The sequence below is a fragment of the Physeter macrocephalus genome, chromosome 12 (assembly GCF_002837175.3).
Source record: "Physeter macrocephalus isolate SW-GA chromosome 12, ASM283717v5, whole genome shotgun sequence".
NCBI classification, from domain to species: domain Eukaryota; kingdom Metazoa; phylum Chordata; class Mammalia; order Artiodactyla; family Physeteridae; genus Physeter; species Physeter macrocephalus.
Window position 1 is genome coordinate 5,958,683 of NC_041225.1, and position 6,809 is coordinate 5,965,491.

The 6,809-nt window shown below is 37.7% G+C and overlaps 1 non-coding gene across 1 annotated transcript; it reads left to right on the forward strand.

Annotated features, from left to right (window-relative positions):
- Window positions 1–6,237: 6,237 nt before the first annotated feature.
- LOC112066547 (U1 spliceosomal RNA) lies at window positions 6,238–6,401 on the forward strand. The gene has a single exon (XR_002892723.1). It is a non-coding gene; the product is annotated as a U1 spliceosomal RNA (small nuclear RNA).
- The last annotated feature ends 408 nt before the right edge of the window (window positions 6,402–6,809 follow it).

Sequence of the window (6,809 nt, forward strand, 5' to 3'; positions counted from 1 at the left end):
ATGTTAGGGCATATGCGTGTTGACTGAAAAAAATTGCACAACGTAAAAGTTGAGAATTATATTTTATTTGGTAGACAAAACGGACGTAAGCTCAGGAGACAGCCTCTCAGATAGCTCTAAGGGACTGCTCTAAAGAGGTAAGAGAGGAGCCAGGATATGTAGGGGTTTTTGCAACAAAAACCAGGTAGTTGGAACATCAAAACATTACAGTTAATTAAAGATAACCAGACATCTCAAGGTAATGAATTTAGCACTTTTCTATGTAAGGGGAGATGCAAGAGTCTGGGCTCACTGAAATCATTCCTCTGATATTAACCTTAACTATCTAGGGCCAGTATCCTGTTCTTTCCCATCCTGAATCCCCTCAGGATGCACCGATTGGGGGAGACTGCAGTGGCTGCTGGCGTGATGGCTGCAACATCCTTTGTTTGCTGATATGGCAGGTGACATTCTTCATCCACATGTGCTATGATTACAGGAAATTTAAGCAAGATGATATTCCTGCTGGTTAAGTTGAAACATAACTATTTGTTCTCTCTTTAATATTTGGTAACTCCCCTAAGATACCCTATTTAAATTTACTGGGATCACCAGATGTAACTCTAGTTTGAGCTCCAGTGTTGATTAAGGCCATGAACACTTGCCAACTGATGCACTTTAGGAGATGTTGAAGTTAATTCAGAATCTGTGATGTGGAGGCATAACAGGAAATTCATACCTTTTATCTTTTTGTTGAATAAATTATTTTGGTAAATTTTGGATTTCCAGTTGGGTTAAATTATGGACATTTGTTTCAGCTTTTTCTCTTTGCATCTAGGTTTCTGTCCTTCCTTCTATCAATGAAAAAAAAAAATTGCTGCATGCCATATCAGTAAACAAAGGATGTTGCAGCTATCAAGCCATCACATTACAGCCTTCCCAAAGGTGAAACCTGAGGGAACTCAAGATAGAAACAGAATGCCTGCCATCTAGCAGTCAACTGCTTGCAGCCACCCCTGACGGTGCACCCTGAGGAGACTCGGGATGAGAAAGCACAGGATACTGGGTCCAGATAGCTGAGGTGCAGATCAAAGGAATGATTTTAATGAGCCCAGACTCTTGCATCTTCCCATACATAGAAAAATGATAAATTCCTTAACTTGAGATGTCTGGTTTTCTGACTACCTGGTCTTTGTTGCAAAACCCCCTATGTATCCTGGCTCCTCCCTTTCCTCTTCAGAGCAGTCCCTTAGAGCTATCTGACAGGCTGCCTCCTGGGCTTGAAACCTCATTTTTTCCACCAAATAAAACATAATTCTCAACGTTTAGGTTGTGCCTTTTTTTTTTTTTTTTGACACTTCCTTCTTTTTTGGTGATTACTGGATATACTTTGGGGGAACCTCTTTATCTTGATCATATGTATAAATCTATTCCTTCAAAAAGTCTCAAATCAGTATCACTAGATTTAGGGGCCTCCTCTATTACAAAGAGGGAATTAATTTCTCGCTGTGCCAGAGGCATACCATAGTTATTTTTCCCTAGAATTCTGAGGATCAGGTTTTCTTTTGGTGTCAGAGGCATAGGTAGCAGCAGCAAAGGCAATTTTTAGAGTCCTAGTGAGTTACTTGCTTTGGGGAAGGTAGATTTCAACATGCCACATAGTAACATTTCCTCCATGAAAGTGGGTCCACATATTGTATAGGGTATGAGTCTTTCCCTGAACCCTCTATTGAACAGAAGACAATGCTGGGTTGAGACACAAAACCAAGGGTCACAGGTTACAAGTCATTCTCCTGAGTCTAACACTTCTCACAGCTTATGCTGGAATCAAATCACACAATAGGTTTAGCTGTGACACACAACCCAGGGCCACTGTAAGGAGGGCTTCAATCTCAGTGATGTATGACAGAGGCTCCATAGAACTAAGCAAATGCAACACAATGCAGCCCAGCTCAAAACACAAACTTAACAGCAGTCAGCAACAGCTCAAAGTAAGCAGCTGCTCAAAATAATGGCTCAAATGCATGCAGCAGAGCCAGGTAGCAAACTAAAGCAAGAGAAGAGAACTCTGCTGCTGGTGGTTATTGACTAGACATCCTGCTGACAGAACCACTGTTTTGGACATTCAGTGAAAAGAAGATAGGCCCCACACAAAATTTGGTTTGTATGCCGAGACTGATGACACCACACACCAAGGGGTTATAAAAAGATTTATTACTCATGCAAGGAATACCTGGGGAGAGCAGGAAGGCAAAAGCTGACTTGAGCAAGGCAGAAAGAATGGATTGGGCTTTTATGGTGGCTAGCACATGTGCATGGGCTGGGATTTTATCAGGTTTGAATTTCCTAGAGGCACCAAAGGAGGAGACAGTACAAACTTTCTCATCAGCCTATTCAGATGTAGAATAAAGAGGAAGAAGAGGGCCAGGCTTAAAAGCAGCAGTCATACATCAAAAAGATGGAGTCAGACCCTTTATTACACCCTTTAATACATTTTGAAATGTTGACACTGAAAATATTACCCATCTGAAAATTAAATGAAACCCTCACCCTCATCTTCCCCCCAAGTGAAAAGCAACAAGGAATTAGTATAGATACTTAAAACCATCATTTTCTATTTAAAATTCCCTTTATATCTACATTATTTTCCTATGAATTATTTTCCTAGGATCTCTTCTCCTGTTAAAATAGAATTTGGGGAAACAGCAGAATTATTCATAGCAGGAGTAAAACTTAGAGATTGTTTCTTCTAATGCTTTTCTAAAACAGTTGTTGAAACTAAATCCAGAGATTTAGTCCAAATGCCCCAAGTGGAATTTTAAATTAATCTTGTCATAAATAATTATTTAGTTAGTTAGTTTTGGGAGTATCTGGATTAATCTTCAACATCTGCATTACCATAAAGGCAGGACCTCGTTATAACCCCTCTTTGCTTTCCTAGTGTGGACTTTAGTCTTAACTTAATAAAGTCTTTTCTTTGGGGAAAGAAGTAAAGCTGTGAATTTCAGTTCATTTGGATAGAGCTTTGATTCCTCACCTAAGACTTGATAACAATATAAGAGCTTGACTTATAAATCTGTTGTGGCATTCATGACTGGGACTTGCTCCAAAGATGTCACTAACCGTGCCTCATAACAGACTTCTATGATCACTGTTGATGGAAGATTTTTATTGCCTAGAACCTATGTTGGCTTAGACAACAAGTTTAATTTTGCCACATCCCTTTGAAGCCAGTTCTATCCCACAAATTAAGTTCTGCTTTTCTCATTGGCTTCATCTAGATTATCAACATCCCTCAGAGCCAAAGCTTATCTGAGTTACAATACATTTTAAGAAGTGATTTTTTTTTACCAATTATCCATTCTTTGGTAAGACAGGTAATTCAGATTAGGAAAAGTACCTGAGAAAAAGGAACCAACACACATTAGTGAATATAATCATCCTCCCCTCTTTCTTATCTTCTATCTCTCTGACTGTATGACTAAATAATACTCACCCTAATCTTTTTACATTTTCAGAAAAAAACACCCTTTCCTCCAACCGGTTTAACCTAGTATAATATTGAGTATTTATTATACACACAAGCTTAAATGCAGAGATTGTCTTTTAACTTTTTTCCCCATCACTTACTACAGTGTATGTAATATCATGATGGACAATATGGAACAGCTAAGAAATCTAGGATAGTGGCTTGATTAGTGGTACTGATTAGTTACCACATACTTATGTTTTATATGCTCTACATCCATGGTTCTCAGATTAAATGTGCATAAGAATCAATTGGAAAGCTTGAAAAAAAAAAAAAACATGGATTCCTGTTCCTCAGGTTCAATGATTCTCATTTAGTAGGTGTCAGTAGGGCTTAAGTATTTGCATTTCTAACAAACTCACAGTTAATCTTGATGCTGTGGTTCCAAGGACCACTTTTTGAGTAGCTCTTTGTTCTATAAGAGTATTTCTTCATTGTGTGCGTGGCTCACTCACATCCAAATCACCTGGAGTGCCCCACATCAGACCCACTGAATCAGACTATTGGGGAGAGGGAACCAGCAGACTAATGATAACATTTAAAGTAATTTTTATCTACACTAACATATGGAAATTCTAAACCAGTGTTTCTCATACTTTGCTGTACATTATATTCACCTGGTGATGTTTAAAAACTTCTGATACCTTGCTTCTACATATAGATACTCTGATTTAATTAGTATGAGGCGCAATCAGGGCATCAGGATTTATAAAATTTCCCCAGGTGATACTAATGTGCAGCAAAATTTGGGAACCACTGCTCTAAACAATATTTAAATCAAGCATCTGGGAAATAAAATTAGAACTTTGTTAAAGAGACTTGTTTGTTATAATAACTGAGCAAGATGAAAAATCCCCAAGGCATCTCAGAATTCAGGTTTGGAATGAGTTAAAACTGTGTCACGCCTAAAATTGCCGTGTTTATTCAGTAATTAAGAAAATAAAAGTTCTCTTCATGAAGTCTAGAAGCCTCATTCTTAAAAGAAATACGTATTTATTGCTGGCATTTAATGAAATCAGCCTTTTAAAGAACTTTATTACACTTTGTTTTAATTGGAATTTTAGTTGATCTTGAGCCTTTCTGACAAATCAGTGTCAGCAAGGACAATTACAACATTGTCATGTGAGCCCCAGGATTTTACATTAATTCCCTCAATTTACTGATAGGGACATTCAAATCTTCCACTGATTCAGAGCATGCAGAAAAAGTAAAGTGCTGGGTGATATTTTTTAAAAATGTGTGTGTGCGTGTGTGTGTGTGTTTTAGCAGCATGAGAGAGTAATACTTAGATCTCAGGAGGAATTTCCTGTCTCCAAACATTATGAAACATTTGAACAAGTTACAAAAAGACATGCAAAATCTTGTATTTGTGTAGAATTCCTTTTAAATTATTATTTCATTAAAATTAACTATTTTTTAAAAAAGAGGGATTTGCATGTTTTCTATTTGGAGGAAATGAAGTGGAACAAATAACCTTTGGGTACAGTTGATTTCTTACAAATCTATAGTTCTGTAGGCTCTATCTTCTCCCCTTTTTGTATTCAGGAGTTCTTTGTACCCCTTCCCATATTCACTCAAGCAGTTGCAGTGCTTCTAGAAATGCTGCCTCTCTCTACCTTTCAGTAATTCCTCATGCTTCAAAGTTCAGAAAATTTTGCTGGTGTAGATATAGACAGAGATAGATAGGGATTCTCTCTCTCTCTCTTTAATTACTTGATTAAAGTAATATAATGGAATCCTAATGGTTGGAATAGCTATATCTAGTACCTTAAAGAAAAATAAATTCCTGAACTAAAATCAGGAAAATCAAGAGACAATGTATAGCATTAAAATAGCTAAGGATATATAGACTATCATTATAAATAGCTTTTGGTGATGGACTCATTAAAACCTTTCACTTTTCTAGTAAGATAACCTTGGAGACCTAGGAAAAGAAACTGACTTTTAAAACTGAATAAAAACAAAAAACAAAAACGGACAGAAAAATGCAACATTGTTTTCTTGGAAAAATTTTTACTAACTATTGTTAGGGAACCATTGACTGAAACCACTCACCTTGGCCAGGCACAATGATAACCACTTGCCCCAGTTGTCTCAGAGCAGGAGGTCCTGATAAGGAACATGGTATTGCTGCCATGAATTTGGGAGGGGCCAAAAGAGAGAGAAGATGACAAACCACCCAGGATCCTTTGTGCTGGAATCTATCTTGGCTGAGAGATGCACATACCACCAGGAAGGACCCTGAGTCAGACTATGGGCCAAGCAATATGATTGGCCAGAGACAACCAGGAAACTAACCCCATTTACCATAAAACCAGAGACTGCAAGCCACATGGCAGAGCAGTTCTCCTGGGTTCCCTTACACTACTGCTCTCTGCCAGTGAGAGGAGCCCTTCCCAATAAAATCTCTTACTTTGTCATCATGTGTGTCTCCTTGGGCAATTCATTTCTGAGTGTTAGACAAGAGCCCACTCTCAGGCCCTGAAAGGGGTCCCCATTCTTGCAACGTTATGATGAGAATGAATTTGGAGTGAGAACATTTTACCTTGTTCAAAATCAGGGACCAGCCTTTAATATGGCAAAAACATAAGAGAAGTCTTTAGAAAATATTTAATTTGGTGGTCTCATGTGGATTCCATGAGTCATTATATCTAGCAAAGCAAGAAATCTGAGAGCAGAAAAGTTTGACTAAATATGAAATAGATGATTGAATTAAAAACTCAATGGATATATGTACCTGTTGGGGGAGATACCATGATCATGAAGGTGGTTTGCCCAGAGCAAGTCTTATCCATTGCACTCTGGATGTGCTGACCCCTGCAATTTCCCCAAATGTGGGAAACTCGACTGCATAATTTGTGGTAGTGGGGTACTGCAATCGCGCTTTCCCCTTGTGTTTAAAAAACAAACAAACAAACAAACAAACAAACAAAAACAATGGAGGGGGTAAACACAGACAGAAAATGAAATTAAAAAGTCAAAATCTCTATGTCTATAAATATAGAAATATATATATACATATAGATGTATCTAGATATAGATATATAGGTATATTTACTAGCTTGAGCAAATCTCCCAGAACTCAGAAAAAAAGTAAAAATAGGTTAATATAAAGTGCAAAAACTGATGTGTTAAGAATGACCATCAGCTAAAATAGTGGAGTAGGTAACTCCAAGGGGCAGTCCCTTCACAGAAACATTGAAAAATCAAGCAAAAACTGTCACAGTCAACTTTATCAGAACTCAGGAAACCAGTCAAAGAAAGATTTAAAGTAACAAAGTGAAGGCTGAAGAAAAAAGTA